We start from the raw sequence: 17,813 nt of genomic DNA, 5'->3' as shown, positions 1-17,813 counted from the left end.
AGAAACTTTCTCGTTATACAACAAAGAAGAAAGGAGCTTGCTAAGAAGGCGAGGATGTAGAGCGGCAGGGCCAAATCAGAAGTGGAAGTTGGGCGATTTTCTGCTATTATCACTTCGAACGGCCCTGAGTAGAAGCGAGAAAGGTCTCTACGGCTCTCACGAAGGGCCGATCGAAACTAGCCTCATTCCATTTCTCTTTCTTTCTGTAATAAAACCAGTGTGTGTGTGAGAGAGAAAGTAAATACGAGATGAAAGGCAGGGATATTACCTTGAATAACATTCCGGTTGGCAAAAGAAGTGATAGGAAAAGTAGGCAGTATCTGTAATTCACGTTTTGAGTAAAACGCTGCCCGGAAATATCGGTAGCACTACTGTACTGGCTTTACTGATGCTCATTTATCTTTCGATTGTTCCTTCTCTCTCGACTTCTCTCCTGACTTTGATCTGCTGTCGAAAAGTAGAAGACTTCAGGTCACTTTGTCAAATGACCCGTAAAAGACCTTCCGTCCTTTTTCTCTGTTTCTTTTGCGCTGAAAATGCTTCGCAGTTCTGAATTGGTCAATTACTGAAAAACTATACAGAGATTCCCTCGGCGAGGCATTACCCCGCTTTTATCCTCCCATGAGATGACAACGGCTCGGCTTTGAAATTTCGCAGCCTTCCACTGATGGCCTCGTGAGGATCTTGGCGCGTAGAAAGGCCACGGAAGTACGTTTTGACCTTCTGTTGTCGCTGTACCCTCCTTGCGAGAGCACGGAACCCTTTTTTCAAGGTTTAACGACAACGCGTTTTGCTGTGACAGACGTTAAGAACTCGAAACTGAGGTGTGCTGGGCCTGTCCTAATGATTACGCCGTCATGCCACCTTCGTTATAACTTCGCCTTCGACACGATACTTCTTCATTCCGAGTTTCTCCTTCGCTATACTGAGGAAAAATGAACTCCGCCCACCATCGTGTGTCGAACTCACGCGCTTCGACATAGTGCACTTGTGGATCCTGGCGCACTAACTACCGAGCTATCGCTCCGCATTTGCTCTGAGCAGTGGGCGTTGTTCAAATCTACGCCTGGATGACGGTTGCCCCTGAGTAAGAAAAACTTATTTCGAAGGTCAGGCTTTCGCTTTCTGCGTACGCCGAAAACGAATGCGGGGGCCGGACACACTTCGTGGCGGTCGCGTATTGGGCATTACCTATTCGTGCGGACTTTTCTACTCCATGCAACCTCTAAGGGTACGGGAATGTGTGAATGCATTTCGGAGACTAGAGCAGACGATAGCGTATAGCAACACTGCCCAACTCAAAACCAGGGGGGGGGCCAAAAGCAACAACTCTGGAAGCTGCGTGGATCACGCTTTAGTGCGAAATGTTGCATCTTTTCCTTGAGCAAAGGCAGTCTGTTTGGTTTCGTTTGTTACTGTCCTCAGCACGTCTTGTAACATCACGTTGCTCTTTGGAGACGGAAAGCAGTTCTAGTTCACCCATGAAAACAGAGAGAGAAAAAGAAAACCGTCTGCTCGCAAACTTGGACGCTTTTGAAGGGAAACGTCAGTTTTCACGCATTGTTAGCGGTATGCGTATTAGTTATTGTCACGAATCTTATATAACCGATGAATGGGCTGCTTTTTCTGCGTGCCTTTTATTTCGATGAACACTGCAGGTTGATGCAGCTCTAGGCGCATTTTATAGGGCAGACTTTCTTCGTCTCCGAGAAAGGACCGCAAAACCGTTAATCGCTACGTTACTAATGACATAAAACGCTGTTGCAATCCCGAAAAAATGTTCTCGCCGAATTCAAAAAATATATCACACTGGAAGTTATTAAAAAGACGTCATCCACATTTCCAGTTTTCAATGTAATACGGATGAAAAACGTTGCGGATTTCATCGTTAAAATGGACGAGAAGTAAGTGCTTCTGCATCTCCATACTAGTACGAGTCTGGCTAGCATCCTGTCAAAAAGGTGGCCCACCAAGCTGTGGTCAAGATCAGGAAATCCTTAATATGTGACAAGCTCCGTGTTAGAGATGAGAACTCCTTAAAGAGATGAGAGCTTCTTACAGCTCCGTGTTATGCGTATATCCGCTTATTTTAAAACCTCGAGCGACGTTGTCGGGGCTGATGTTACTAAATCGAAATAACCTTTATTGACAGTTATTCCAAATGCACTACATTATGAAGTATTTCTAGAGCTTGAAAACGTATCAAACAAGAGTATCTCTGCCAAGGAACTACCATCCGCGATCGTTCAATCGAAACGTATTAGGAAAGCTCACACTTGATTTAATTACGAACGGTGCACCAATAATGCCATCCTGACGTTGGCAACCAGACAACTACTTTAGGTGGTCGTGAACCTCTTCTTTATCTGCTCCAAAAAAGAAATCATACAGACGCCCTCAATCTTTGTGATTTAATGTGCCTGTCTCCGGGACAGCGGTTAAAGTCGTGTGCTGTTTTTGGAGACAAAATTGCATTTAATTTTTTTCTCATCATATGACCGTGCGCTGACTGCAGCAGCGACAGACAATATAAGTCCGAACATGGCCACGGGCAATGAAAAAGTTGCTTGCGGGCTGCTTGTTTTACAACCCCGCCGTATAGAGGAACAAGATTGCTGTCAGTGGGCATCGCAAGTAAGTTTATTTTAAGAAGACAGCCCTCGTCCACTGCGGGACTACTTCTGTCTCAAAAATGAATTCAACGCCAGAGGAATCGATGGAGTCTGCTTTTTTTCAGTTCTCGGACAAACAGCAAGCCCAAATCAATGTTCTTTGAGTACAGCAGCCACTGTCCTTTCCTTTTGGTGGATTACGTCTGCGTGAACTTGTTGCGCAGGAGGTATTGCAGCGAAAAAATGGCTTGTTATATACGAACAATTGATGACGTTTGTGATGCCCTGTTTTCAGCTTCCTGAGCTTTCTCGGGATCACAAGGATTTGAAGTGATTGCTTTCTTGACGAGTTCCCGCTGTCGCCGCGTAAATGCCTTGGCGTGGCCAGGCCGCCGGGTAATAAGTCTTGCGTTCGCTTTACGAGCGCTTGGCATGAAAAAACAAAGACTTGAATAAATGTCTGGCAGGCATGGGTGTAAAACGGTTGCCACCTCGTCGTCTCTGCGTGAAGCTTTTTTAGCAGTGGCGAGAATAACATGCTGTTTCTATAAAACAGTGCCTCATTTGCTTGCAGAAAGGCCGGCATATATAGAGAAGCAAGCCTGTAAGTCCGCGTAGAGCAATGCATCCGTGTTCCTTTCTTGAACCTTGCCAATTAAGCTTGGCTGCATGCGTTATGCAATACCTTTTCGTATTTGAACGACGACACATTCCACCACTGTACGGCAGCCCTGGTTCGTTAAGTTTCCTCTTCCAAACGATGTTGCTCTTTCGTACACTGCGAAATAGAGGCAATAGTTACATTTTGTCTTCTCTGCATTGCTGCTATGCAACAGAGATATACCGGAACGTTATGATTATTTCATGACGTGGTCACCACGCGGGGTTTGGTATTGAATCTTGTGGGGCGGTGCCCGTGGGTGCCTGGTGCACCGGCTATCGGTATTGGCGCATGGGCACTGAGACATGCATCCGCATAAAAGGTGAGGCATGAGTGCCTTAGGGGTTGTTGTCTTGCCGGTTGCGTGGAACTCGAGTTGCGCAAGTAAACGCTTTTGTTCGTATTGAAAACTGCCGTCTGTCTTTCAGCGCAACTGCGGACGGGTACAGCAAGCGAACCCCACAGTTTGCTGTTCTCTTGACAATACAAAATTATCCTTGCGTTGCACTTAATTCACACGCACTCGAACAAAAGCACTGTAACAAGCACGCTGCGAACGACACTGCCCACTTTATTTAGACAGTAAAGAAATTATTTCGTCCGAACGACGCGAAGTTGAGGCAGTCGGTTTTGTTTTTGAAAAGCAGGCGTGCTCAGAACATTTTGGCACGTACTCAAAATAATGTACTAATGAGATGATGCCTAAATTACTAGCAGCCTTCTAACAAATAATTTCTCTGCCATGATGAGGCCATTCAACTTTTGTATATTTATAACATCCTTGATTCGTGTATATACGCCCCCCACCCCCACCCCGCGAGGTAATGTGATAACGGACACCCTAATTGATTTCAAAATGCCGTAATGGCCAAATGCGCATGTCCTGCAAAAAAAAATATATATATGTTTGATGAGACTAAATATTCAACAGGAAAGCTACTTGTTACATTTTAAACGCTATGTTCGAGTCCGCACATCGCGATTAATAGTTGCTTAAAAACATACCCCTCCCCCTTCTTTTGCTATTGAAATGAAAACAAAATACAGAGATGTAGCCACCCTATAATGGTTACGGCTAATTTTTTCCCCATATAGGAACATCAATAATAATAAAGGTATTGCAAGAAGATGCAATGTCATAGAGTGGAAAATTCTGGAGAATACAGTTTTGCACACACACACGAACATATAGAGATAAAATAGGAGGAACATCTGCTTTACAAAGAGTCCCTACATATACCCGTATGCAGGGTAAGAAGCATGTAACCACATGATTTGAATATTATAACAACGCTAATACATGCAACCGCGAAGGAACAAGGACGAGGCACAAGCGCTGCTTTTGTAGTTGCATGTGTTAGCGCGGCTATAATTTTCAAATCATGTGTGCACCAACTCGCCCAGAAAGAAGTTTTAATGATGTAAACACAACCCGCTTCCATTGTTTCTGTTTGTATACACTGCACCTTGTATATCATACATATTCCTTCAGACATTCCTCGGTCAAGTAGGAGTCACCACAGCCTTAATATTAAGCCTTACTTTGCTTGGTCTAATATATTTAAATACAGCTTTTTCCCACGTACTACTGAATTTTGGAACTTAATTCCCGGAACAGTTAGGTCACTGCCATTTAACGATTTCCTGTTAAAAGTTACCTACTCCTGATTTTATGTATTTTCTTGTTGTTACAGTGTATTGACTCATTCTCGTTTTTGTACTGACTCTCAGTGTTCCTGTTATTTTGAGTTTCACTTGCGTCATCTGCCTTATTTCTTGTGAATTTTTAATATGTTATTGTTTACTTGTTTTTTCGTATGACTTCTTTTTGTCTAACCCACTCCTGCAATAACCCCATAAAGGGGCTGCAATATGTATAAATTAAAAAAATAAAATAAATAAAAATTTGTTTTCACTTTCTGTGATCAAGATCGCTTTTGACTGTCGTATCTCTGTGAGTACATGATGTAAAGCGTGCGTCTTTCTCATCTGTGCGCCTCCTCATCTCAATCTGCATGGTGGCCTCATGTCCATGCTTAAAAGTCTTTGTTCTCCGTTATGTTGCTCCCGCCTATACTTAAACAAACACTCAAGTCACAAGATGTGACTATAGAAAAAGTCAAAATCGAGACAAGCTATAAATTACAGTTTCAGCAATTCTATGACAGATCTATTTATGCATACTTGATGTCGTATGCCAGTAGCCCTTCCTGAAATTTCGGAAATGTCCACTCGTCACAGAATACTGCGATTAGGCCTCAGTGCCACATCTCCCTGGAAATCTCCCTATCCCTGGATTAGGCTTCAATTCCGCATCTTCCGCATCTCGCTAGCACCGGCTGCATGGCATGTGATGGTGCAACAGGGCTTCGAATAATTTGCATCCATAATTTCGCCACTCGAAGCTGCTAATTTGAGGTTTTCAGTTCTCAAGAGGTATCTGTAGTACGGAGAGTTTCTGACAAAGAACTTATATGTATTACGAAAAACAACAGGGCAACTCTTTTCACCTAAACATCCTTCCTGTTGAGATACGCATTACATATACATTTGTGACGACAAACATCACATCCCGGCCACAAAAAGTTAAAACTACGGCCAGCAGGGTAAATATGGCCCATAAGTTCTTACGAAAAAAAAAAACAATTGTACATTTTACTTTTGGTTTAGCAATAACACATCCAATTAGATTGCGCGTGACACGACAACGAGACGCTCATTGCGAGCCTCTGCGTGATATCTCCATTGCCACTGCATAATGCGGACTTCAATCCTCTTTCCGGGTGGTTAGGTTCTTGTCAAATGCAAAGAACTTTTGCGATGTCCTGGGCCAGGAATTCTAACGTTGACGTGGCCATACCAAACAGTCTAATAGGTCTGAATTAATAATTTAATATAATATTATAGAGTGGGGCGAACACACGTAGCATTGGATTAACCTTTTGACGCTAAATAAGTGAAGGTGATTCCGCTGACGTAGGTGTGGCAACATACGAGCCTTTGTTTTTAGGATTTTAGACAGCTGATTACCACAATTTCAACTTAACTGGCCTTTTCGGTGTCATGTACGAGATACCGCATTTTTGTGGCGCGCTATATGTCGTAAGAACATCACAGCAAAACAAACAATGCGAACTTTTTGTCAATGAACTAGCTTGCTTGTCAGTGCGAGCGCCGCAAGAAGTGGCATTTCACTTGCGTATAAGTGAATTGGGTAAATTATTCTGATGCGAGCGATTCAACCTTGATATGTTGTCAAAAATACCTAGCGCACAAAAGCGACAGTGTGACTTTTACCATTATTTAGGACAACAGCCTGCAGGTTAGCGTTGAATGTGACAACGTGTGCTTCTGCATTGGTAGCGAAGAAAAGAAGGTAGCCGTCTACTCGAACCTCGAGTTGGAACCTCGGCGGGCAGCACTTAGACATTAAATTTTCCATTTTGCCAGGAGAACTGTTATCTGTCTATCATTTTCTTTAGGTTTACAAAACTTACGCACGAGGCGACTTTCCTCCCAACAGGATACAACTTCCGGATCTATGTTTATAAAGTTAATTTCTCAAGTTAATTTCGCAGTTCTTGTGAGTTTCGCTCTCTTTCTTTCTGTTAGGTTTCTGGGCCTTTCTTAAGAGGGAGCTCATCCAGGGATTTCCTTACGTCATTGGTGAAAGTTTCTTGCCTCTGGCGTACTTTTCATTTTCCTCCGTTTATTTGTTGCAACCCTTTTTCTCTTCAGAACACGTTACAAACTTCCACGCAGGTAATAACGACGTACTTCGTAGTGACTTCGAGTGACTCGCGTCGTTTCCCGCATGTTTCCCCGACTTGTCTTCAGGCAAGGGTATTAATGCGAAGCACTCTTTAGCTCATCCCAGGCACGTTGAGGTGGGTAGGAAGCTGTGTAGGTGTTCGTCTAGCATCGTTTCGGGCCTCTTGAGTGGAAAAGAATCCATGCGTCCGACGGTGGGATTGAACCTCGGCCGCAGTATAACATTTGAACCACAGCATAACAGCTCGATGCTCTAACCATTCGGCCACGATTGCAAGCGTAGTTCTCTCGTGCCAACATGGGCTAGCTCTTTTAGGCGACTGGAGCGTGTGAGACGTCGCGCAGCATGAGCGGAGAGCCCGTTTCTATTTGGCCATAGACTCGAGAATGAAAAGTTGGAGTAATAGTCAATGAAACAACTGTATTTTGCGTCAGTCACTATGGATATCAAGAAATCGATTGTAAAAGCGAGAACCGCGCCGGTTTCTCCCACTATTCCGTCGCGGCTCCTGGAGTCAAAATCGTCACGAAATACGTCCCGACGTTCCTTCACTCTAGCTACAAAAAAAAGAAAAAAAGAAAAGAAATCAGTCGTCACATCATTGCCGTCACACTAACGTCGTCGTCTTCTGTCTACGCGCACTCACACGTGTGTACACGTGTGCGGGACGTGCACACTCATGCCACGCACACGCAGCTGTTGGACGCACACAGTGTACCCATCTGGTCAACTTCTGCAGAAACCGGAACGGTACTGGATAGCTAGCTGTCTGCAAGAAGATTCTGGCTGCTGAGCACGAGGTCGCGGAATCTAATTCCGGCCACGGGGGCCGCATTTCGATGGGGGCGAAAACACCCGTGTACTTAGATTTAGGTGCACGTTAAAGAACCCCAGGTGGTCGAAATTTCCGGAGTCGTCCACTACGGCGTGTCTCATAATCAGAAAGTGGTTTTGGCACGTAAAACCCCATAATTTAAAATGATTCTCACAACAGCTATTCTCACAGGGCATCAGATCTGTAAGTTCTTTTTATGTCGAGGTATTTGATTGCGAGTGTGTGAATGATTGAGTAATCGTGCCAGCCAGCCTCAGCAAGCAACCTAATCCCCAGAAGGTGTGCGCATACGTTTTCTCCACCACGAATTCATGTAAGCTTCCGCATACCACTGGCCATGTTGTATTAAGAAAAAAAAAAAAACGGACACTCGAAGCTCGCAATGTAAGGTGACCAAAGCGTAAACTTTGCATCCTTTTTCTTCTAACTTACATGCAGTGCGAGAATTCTCTTTATTTAACTCATAAAGGAAACAACTTAGAAGGCAAGTGCAGAAAGTTCAAAGGCGCCGAAAGAAAGAAGGAAATGTTCGCATGGCCACATTCGAAACATCAAGAACGAAATGGGGCTTGTAGAAACGTGCTACGATTTCAAAACTGTATAACTGAGCCCCGCGGCAATAGCCGGTGGGTTGCTTCCACGAATTCGAATAGTTTTAAGATGAGGCTGCCAAGGCAGTAAAGAAAGGGAGATGCAAAAAAAAAAATAATTGAACTTGCACAATTACGACAGTAGAGGTTAAGTGCTCTCGGGTGCAAATATCAAAGAAAAAGACGCAGCATGCATTGAACCAAATCACATTTTTTTTTATTATCTTACCAGCCTTTCATATTTCGTTTTCGTTAAGTTAGATCTGATACGAAGTGGATAAAGTAGATACGAAAAGCTGGGCAGGACAGATAACGCTGTGTCATCCCCATGAGATCAACGGCTGCCAGCATGAAGAGTGAACTCACAGCATATTGGTGCAAACTACTCAGTAATCCCGCAGGCCATGCAGCTTCTGAAAGAGAATTAGGGCTGATAGAGTAAAAAAAAATATAATTCCTCAGGCACAAAGCCTACTATGCTGCAGGGCGTCAAAACGGCAGGGTATGGAGGGTTGGTACTCACCATCAGCAAGCATGCGACATCCTCCGCCCCCTAAAGAAACAAGAACAGCAACAACAAAAACACTTGTGAGGGAGCACTGACATGCCTTGTAGAGACATTAGCCGGATATTACCGCGGTGCCAACCGACAGAAGAAATTCTCAGGCTGCGGGAAGGTCCAATAAGAAGCCTCGTTCTCTCATGGGGTCCATATACTAAAAGAAAGAGAAAAAAAGCTGTGTCATAGAAAAGCAAGAACTTCTTATATGCTGTTTCTTTCGGCGGTGGACATACGGCGAGCGCACTCACCCAACATTGATACGGATGGTTGGTGCGTACACAGACACTGAATATATTTTTTTTTTCTATCTGGTTGCGAAACAAGAGAACTCCAACCGGTGCAAAATAAGACTGAAGAAGGTATCTGGGGTTGAATTCAAAAATATTGTTGTTAGTAAGTGCTCTTGGCCGCCTTCGCTAATTATATGTCCTTCATCAGGACTGGCTGATATGGGCACTTACGAAGAGTTTTAGCACAAGAGATTTTTGTGAATACGGACCCTGAGATCATGGCGCGAACTGGTCTTCGTCTCTGGCTGGGCTTGTGTAAGTACGTACGTGTACACTGTAAATGCTATCTTTTTTTTTTCTGCGTTTCTCCAGCCGTAAGAATTTGCAGGAATTCTGGAGACATAAATGATACATTAACAGAAAACCGCAGAGGTTCTGATTTCTGCGGTATGCTTGGTTAGCTTGTCCAGCAAAACACAGAGAGATGCATGCCTGTGTCGTATTGCAGCTATTCTTTAGGTTATGATATATAGGGGCAGCTTCCGGCAATGGTTCTTACCAAATTCATGCAAATAACGCTGAAGGACAATTTCGCACTGGTGTGTACGTGCGCCGGCGTATGTACGCATGGCTATCACGTGCGTGATTATTAGTATCTATAAATTTGACTAAACTTAATTTTCTGGGTGGCGAACGACCTTGTGGATTCATATACTGGCCTTCTTGAAAGCTAATTCTCATCACACGATCGGTCCATGTCAATCAACAGTACTAATTCGTCGCTTAATTCTATTATTCTATTCGGTCAATAACATTTCAAACTACATTGTCTATAATGCAAAAAAATAATTAGGCACTGCGAGAGTTGCTTAGTAAACTTTGAGTGCGCAAATTTAGCAAAACGCACATCACATGTCAGTATAGTGACAATCATGCTTTTTTTTTTATGTCGACATGCCAATACTAAACAAATAGACTAAATACAAATATCCATTAAGAGCACAGCCGAGTTGCGATTTGTTGTACATCGCTATATGATCTGACGTTTCTATCGAGCTCACCTACAGGACAACGGGAAGCTCCCTGCTCTAAATTGAGCGATGCCTATCAAGGCAACCGTTACGATGAGGGCTGTGCTGCATGGTGTAAGGAAACCCTGACACTAATGAACTTCTGCGCAGCCGAAGGCACGATTACAAACAGCAGAAACGGTAGAACAAGCAGTAGTGGTTATTCATTGGTGCAGAAATTCTAAGATGTTCGCATTACATTACAGTTGTTCTTGAGAGATCGCAGCGAGGGGAAGTGCTGGAAGACAGCAGTGGCGTGACATCCTCCAGTTGTCAGCGTTTTGTAAACGCCCCATGTGCTGCACACTCTCAAGGTGATCTGACAACCCATACCCGACTCGAACAGCGGGCGCCTTGCGTACCTTGCATGTTTTGTCCGTTTAGTCCACGGAATAGTCCTGAAATGATGCGCAGGCGTGTCGAGCATATCTGGAGGCAAATTTTCCGTACCGTCACCGTAATTTAGCAATGCCCATGTATAGCTCCACATCAAAGAAAATGAGAAACTTTTATTTCTTGGTATGGAGAGTAGACTTGTACGAACAGAAATGAAATGTTTCTGGCAGAAAAAACGTCTAACATGCTTCATTTACAGGTCACTTCGTTGTAAAGAACAGGAAACACACCGCTCCACATTGAACAGGCTATGCACGACTAACAAAAATATTTTTTTTGTTTACCATAAGATAACTAACATGAAGAGATACTCAGTGAAAGAATCTGCAGTCTTATCTCCCCAAAGCGAGATAAGACTGCAGATTTTTTCACTGAGTATCTCTTTAGGAACTTGTCACAGCCGCGGATGCTGCTGACTTAAGTATCGCGAACGATGGCAAACCGACTTTCTTCAGACCACCAGATTCATGGAGTGCCATAGACATCGTGATCCATTCTACAGACCTTGTCGTATCGTCAACAACGGCCCCAGACAGGATGGGCAGTGACCACTTTCCGATCTTCACGAACATCACCGGATTTCACACTGCTGGGCGACAATTCTGTGCTGTGACCCACTGGGACACATACAGAGAAGCGTTGGACGAATCCCCTGGTGAGCTGTTCGCAGATATGCTGCGGAGCAAAAGAGTGGCTACCTCAATGTTGAAACTGCCAGATCATTTCCCTTCTCCTGATTTGAAATTAAAGAACCTCTGCGCAGCGCGTAGGAGAGCGGAGCGAAAACTAATGAGAAAAACGGGCAATCCATCTGCGAAAACTGAATACAACAGGATAAACGCTGTCATCCGTCGTCACACAAAAAGGTTAAGACGAGTTCAATGGGCTGCTTTCTGTGAGAGTTTATCGGCGTTTACTCCCATGACAATAATATGGGGAGTAATAAATAGCCTATCCGGAAAGATTCGCCTGCACAGGCCATTCGAAGCACTTGCTTTAAAGCAAGGAAAAGATTTGCAAACCCTTGCAGAAGATTTTGCAGACGTATACACATCTGGCAGATCAGCAGGAGTATCGAACCCTCTGTTGTCTGAAGCATCACATACCATGGATACGCCGTTCACCTTTCGTGAGTTGGATTTGGCGCTTAGCAAATTAAGAAGACGCTGTGCTGTGGGTCCCGATTCGATCAGCGATCAGATGCTGACAAATCTGCCATATGACTAAAAACGAGCACTTCTGGACATATTTAATCACGTCTGGAGCAGAGGAGAGATCCCAGAAGCGTGGAAGACAGCATGGGTGGTGCCAGTGCTCAAGTCGGGAAAGGATCCAGCTAACCTCACCTCATACCGGCCAGTATCGCTAACATCATGCGCATCAAAGTTGATGGAAAGACTAATATGTACGAGGTTAACATGGTATCTCGAGCAAGAAAATAGACTGCCATCATGTATTACCGGATTTCGTCCACGGTTTAGTGCCCAGGACAGTGTCTTGGATCTACTAAGCCATATCGAGCACCATCGCGCAGACGGCCTTTCCACACTCGCCATCTTTATGGACGTTGCCAAGGCATACGACTGTGTGCTTCATACAGGCATCATCAACGGACTCCGAGCCATGGGCGTCTCGGGAAATGCTCTTCGATTCGTCCATGAATTTCTCAGTGATCGATGTGTCCAAGTTAAGCTCGGAAGTATAATGAGTGACAAGCGACGTATTTCGCTCGGTGTCCCACAAGGAAGTGTCCTATCCCCCTTGCTCTTTAACGTTGCCATGGCCAGCCTTCCAGATGCCCTGAAAGTAGGTCGGACGGCAGTTAAAATGTCCATCTACGCAGATGACATCTGCATTTGGATCTCGGGGTACCAGCACAAACGTTTGGCCCGAATAGCCCAGGCCGCAATCTCCACTATCGATCGCCACTTAGCGATGCTTGGCCTATCTTTATCAGCAGAAAAATCGGCCTTCATGCTTTTCCCGGGAGTGAGACGCAAGTCAACACGTCTGACGCTGAATATCAGAGGGCATTCAATTCTTCGTGCAACTCATGTTCGATTCCTGGGCGTCACCATCGACAACAAGCTGCTATGGCGTGGTGCAGTCGAAAGTGTTGTGGCTGCATCAGTGCAAAGAATCAACGCACTTCGTCGATTGGCAGGCATACGTTGGGGAAACAATCCTATATCCATGCTTAAACTGAACGCTGCACTGATAACAAGCCGCATTCTCTATCAGCTCCCTCTGATATCACCGTCATCGAGTCAATTCGAGCGCTTGGAGGCAGTGCACAGAAAGGGACTTCGCTTGGCGATGGGAGTTCCAACGGCGGCTTCAATCAAGAAAGTCACTAATGAGGCAGAGTCTCTTCCACTCCGCCTCTTGGCATCTCAGGCCTTGCTGACGCAGCTATTAAGGCTGGGCGAGTCACGCGCAGGCACGGCGCTTCCCCGGCGGCTAAGAGCAAGAACTCGCTGACATTTCCATGCGGCGCTGAACACCTTCCGATATTTAGGATTGGAATGGCCTAAACGAAGTCGCCTAGACCCGCCATGGTCTTTTCCGGACGTTACCTGCAGCCTCAATGTACCCCACCTACCGACGAAACGCACCATTTCAACTGCCGAAGCCAAGTTCATTATGCTGGACCACTTGAGCACTGTGTTTCAAAGCCATCTACAAGTGTACACAGACGGTTCGGTGTGCGCACAAACAGATAGCTGTGCAGCGGCATTCTGCATACCATCCCTTAATGTGTCATGGTCTGGCCGTCTGGATCGCGTAGTTTCCTCTACAACAGTAGAAAGTGCCGCAATCACCGCGGCTTTGCGGAAACTACGGGCCTTTTCTGCATGAGATGTCGTGGTGCTGATGGATTCCAAGTCAGCATTACAGAGATTACATCGGGGCCTACCTCTAGAGAAGTTTACAAGGCAGTCTCTGGCACTGATCGACGACCTAACGAGCAAAGGATTTAACATAAGGTTTCAGTGGATTCCATCACACGTAGGAATTGATGGAAACGAGGAAGCTGACGCCCTTGCACACCTAGCGCTGACATGTGTCCCAAAAGTGAAAGCTCCAAAAGCTTTTCGAAACCCCAAGGGTGCAATCCGCCTTCACTTTAGAGAGATGTTCAAGAATCCACACGAATCCTGTGTGACTCATGGATTTACACGTGAACAAGCGACGCTTTTATACCGCATCAGGACCGACTCCGCGTACACCCCAGCTTGGTTATTCAAGACTGGGCTTCGCGTTCCCCACTCTGTGTTTTCTGTGGTGACATTGGCGACATCGAACATTTCATTTGGCTATGCCCTCAGTTTGACACAGAGAGAAAAGTGATGGTGGACAGCCTACAAAAAAGCGGTCTCACGCACAGGACCTTTGAAGACGTTGTTTTCCCCGGAGGGCCCGCGGCATTCAGGAAGAGAGCGCAACGACTGCTGATAACCTTCCTGCGAGACACGGGGCTCATCGACACCTGGTGACACACCACTGATCTCAACTGGAAGGAGGATCAGGCGGAACCATTGCCGGCTATGTATGCCAGGCTAACCCCGCCTGCTTCAACATCACCACCACCACCACCACCACCATCAGTGAAAGAAGTCGTGAATTTCCTTCTGCAGATTTTCTTCAACAGAATGTGCCAATGTGACCGACCGGCAAAAACCCTGGAGAGGTCAAAGGTACGGCTGCAGAGCGTCGAATGCCGATATTGCCACTATTGGTGTTAAACAAATTTTTTTGGTCATCTTCACACTCTTTATCACTGTTGCCTTGTTGGCTTCCCGTCCTTACTGGCTTCTGCGATATCGCCGGTCGTCACTTCGAGTGAATGATGTCGCACTCAACGTCGACGTGTTCGTCACCGGTCACACCCTCTGCTTCGCCGGAACAAGCGGCATTTGAGTTGAACGATTCCTGGATCCATGCAGCAGGACTAAACTGCTCGCTATGATCGGCACTCTCTTCAAGCGCGTGGCAATAAGTTCCGGTTGTGACGTCAGTTCAGAGGCGGTTGCGAATTAGGAAATTTTTGTTCATTAATTCAATGTGTGTTTCGATTTGCCGTGCAAGTAATGTCCGCCCCTGAATAATCCAGCTCAAGGACTAGGATTAGATTATCTGCAAGAAACGATCTTTAAAAGTTACTTAAAACTTCAGTATCATTCCACACATATATGTATAGTCAAATGATAAAAAGCCAACAATGACAATCAGTGACACCAAGGATGGCATAGAGGAAATCATTTGAAGTTCTTAATTGAATTAAAGAGTAATAATTGGCCGTGAGTGGTGGCACTGGCGTGCACTGCCCGGGTAATAATATCTAGTAGACAAACATAATTACAGTGTCATGTAGAATGACGCCATGGTAGCTGAGTTGGTAAGAGCATCGCACGCGTAATGCGAAGACATGAGCTCGTAAACAACCTGCGGTGGACCCGCCGCGGTTGCTCAGTGGCTATGGTGTTAGGCTGCAGAGCACGAGGTCGCAGGATCGAATCCCATCCACGGCGGCCGCATTTCGACGGGGGCGAAATGCGAAAACACCCGTGTACTTAGATTTAGGTGCCCCTTACAGAACCCCAGGTGGTCAAAATTTCCGGAGTCCTCCAGTACGGCGTGCCTCATAATCAAAAAGTGGTATTGGCACGTAAAACCCCATAACTTAACTTAACTTGCGGCGAACTGTTTATTCATTCACTTTCATTTATATTTGCTTATCATTTCTTTAATTCGATTAAATTTCTCCTATGCTGTTTTTGGTGTCTTTTTTGGTCCCTTCTTTCTCGTTCACACACACACACTTCTCACTTCGTTAATTCGATTATATTTCCCTTATGCTGTTTTTGGTGTCATTGTTTGTTCATTCTTTCTCGTTCAAACACACACGCACACGCACGCACACCTACACACACACACACCGTCTTTTCCATTCGCATTCGTGCTAGTTTATGGATCAACGGCTGGTGCGTTGTCAGCCACTCATTGCTCTTTAGACGCATAATTATTTTTGCTTGTAGCATCGGCAGAATCGCAATATTCTGCGCACTAAATAATGTTGCACTAGTTCATTGCTGTATCTGTTGAAGTCAAACGGTTTAAAGTTGCAACTTGCGCTTCCAAGTGAGCGGGCAATCGTTTATCGAGAAGAAGAAGAAAGCTTCTGTCATTCAAAATCTCTGTCGTTGATTCCAATTGGCTGCCCTCCTAAAACAGTCAATTATAATAATTAATTGAAACGCGAAGCAGAATACATCTTCGCTCATTTTTTTCTCTCCTAAACTTTTTCTTTTTATTCATTTTTCTCCAAACCGCCCAATTCTTGGACAATCCCCCACGGTGGGTATGTGCCATTTGTACAGAAGATCATCATAATTATTATTGATATCATCATATGGTGAAGTCTAAGGACATAGCTATACGCTTTCCTCCGCTTTCCTCCGCTTTCGTGTCGTGCTTCTCGCAGTATACCGCTTGCGATATTTAAGTTATCTTAGCTTCATGCATGTTTAAAGGTGAGCTCCAGAACGCGGCATCAGCCATCATAGCAGCTAGCGGTGTGATGGCGCTTTCGAGGCTGCGTGTTTTTCTCTTCTGCGAAATCGGGGGCGTTTCAAAACCTCCGACTTCATATACCACTCTGTTCTACAGGGTTCAAATCCACTCAAGCCACTGTACATCTTTTTCGACGTTTTTTTTTTCATAAACTTGTAAAGCGCTATGGCATACGTGTGACGGACACTAGAGGAGATCAAAACGACTATGCGACCGAACCAGTAACAGATATTGCTTTGAAACATCCTGCGAGATACCGGCCCCCAGCGGTATCAAAACCGTGGTGTGCTAGGCAAAGAAAGATTCGATAAAAAACGCATGGGTATTCGTGGATACAAGGCACACAATAAATTGAGGGAACCACAAGAAACATGACATGGAATTCCTTAAAGTGCATTCATAGAGAAGGTCAAGCTACCAGGGATAAAAGATCCAAGTAACCTTTCGTGTGATGCTTCTGAATGGCTGAAACAGTTGAAGATTTCTGCTGTTTTCCTATGCATGCAGCGTCAGTTCTTGAAGGCTTCCCGTATCTTACGTCGGTTTCTTCCACTTTTGAAACAGCCGTTGCGAAGCAAGTACGAATGCGAATGGAGGCTGCACCTCTCATTGTTGCAGTCAGCACTCTATCGCTTACAAATGCTGCTTTGCGAAGCGTTCTTCTGAGTCTCTGCGGCAAGCTCCCACACAGATGTCCACGTCAGCGAAACGTGGTTAGGTGGCTTTCTCTACCGGAAAAAAAGGGAACCGGTCGTTTCGAGAAATGCGAGTTTCCCCGTCTTTGCAGATGCTACCTGAGTGGATAGGTTCTTCCCGCGTTTTCGGCTTCTTTCGCGTGAGCGCTTGTAAATAATGAGTCTTCCTTTCTTGGTTTAGAGAAGGTAGAACAAAGTTGAGGAAGAAAGCGAAAGCCTTAAGGCGCGAGGAAACGCAATTTCTGCTGTACAGGGAACCTTTTATGGGCACGGGAAGCATGTAAATACGAAAGTCGCTTAAAGAAGTGCATTACCTTCAGAATCACTGCTTATTCGACCTCCCGAGTACTTACGACTAGATACAGTTCAGCGGCTTAGAGCCGTACATATCACCGAATACTTCTGCAGGTTGTCATCAATTTAGCTTTCTGGGCTTCTTCGGCGTGTAGATAAATCTAAGTACGAGTGCTCCTGCACTTCTCCCCTATCACTAGGCGAACTCGAAACCTCTTGCAGCCTTGGCCTCGTGGTAGAGTGTACTAGGCATGGCCTGGATGCTACAACCGGCAGCCTGAAGGCCGCGCACAACGATGCTTATTAATTTGTTTTTACTTTTGGCCTTTTCAACAATAAAAGTTTTTCACCACCACCACCACCGCTTCGGCTGCTGGTGGCCGTGGATTAAAAACCGCGACACCACCGGTAACCCACCGGTTATCCAAATGGGCACGGGCGTCTCCGCCCCGACACCCCGCTTTCTTTAGCGGTGAATCGCTCTGGGAAAGGAGGTTGAAACGCGAGAAGCCGAGCAGATAA

At 45.3% G+C, this 17,813-nt stretch overlaps 1 protein-coding gene across 18 annotated transcripts in view; it reads left to right on the top strand.

Moving 5' to 3' along the window:
* LOC135914317 (guanylate cyclase soluble subunit beta-1-like) overlaps positions 1 to 17,813 on the top strand; it is a 969,460-nt gene that overhangs the window by 744,147 nt on the left and 207,500 nt on the right. The window lies entirely within an intron of this gene.

This window comes from Dermacentor albipictus, chromosome 3 (genome assembly GCF_038994185.2).
Source record: "Dermacentor albipictus isolate Rhodes 1998 colony chromosome 3, USDA_Dalb.pri_finalv2, whole genome shotgun sequence".
NCBI classification, from domain to species: Eukaryota; Metazoa; Arthropoda; class Arachnida; order Ixodida; family Ixodidae; genus Dermacentor; species Dermacentor albipictus.
The sequence above is the reverse complement of the archived record's forward strand: the minus strand, read 5'-3'. Positions and strand labels throughout refer to the sequence as shown.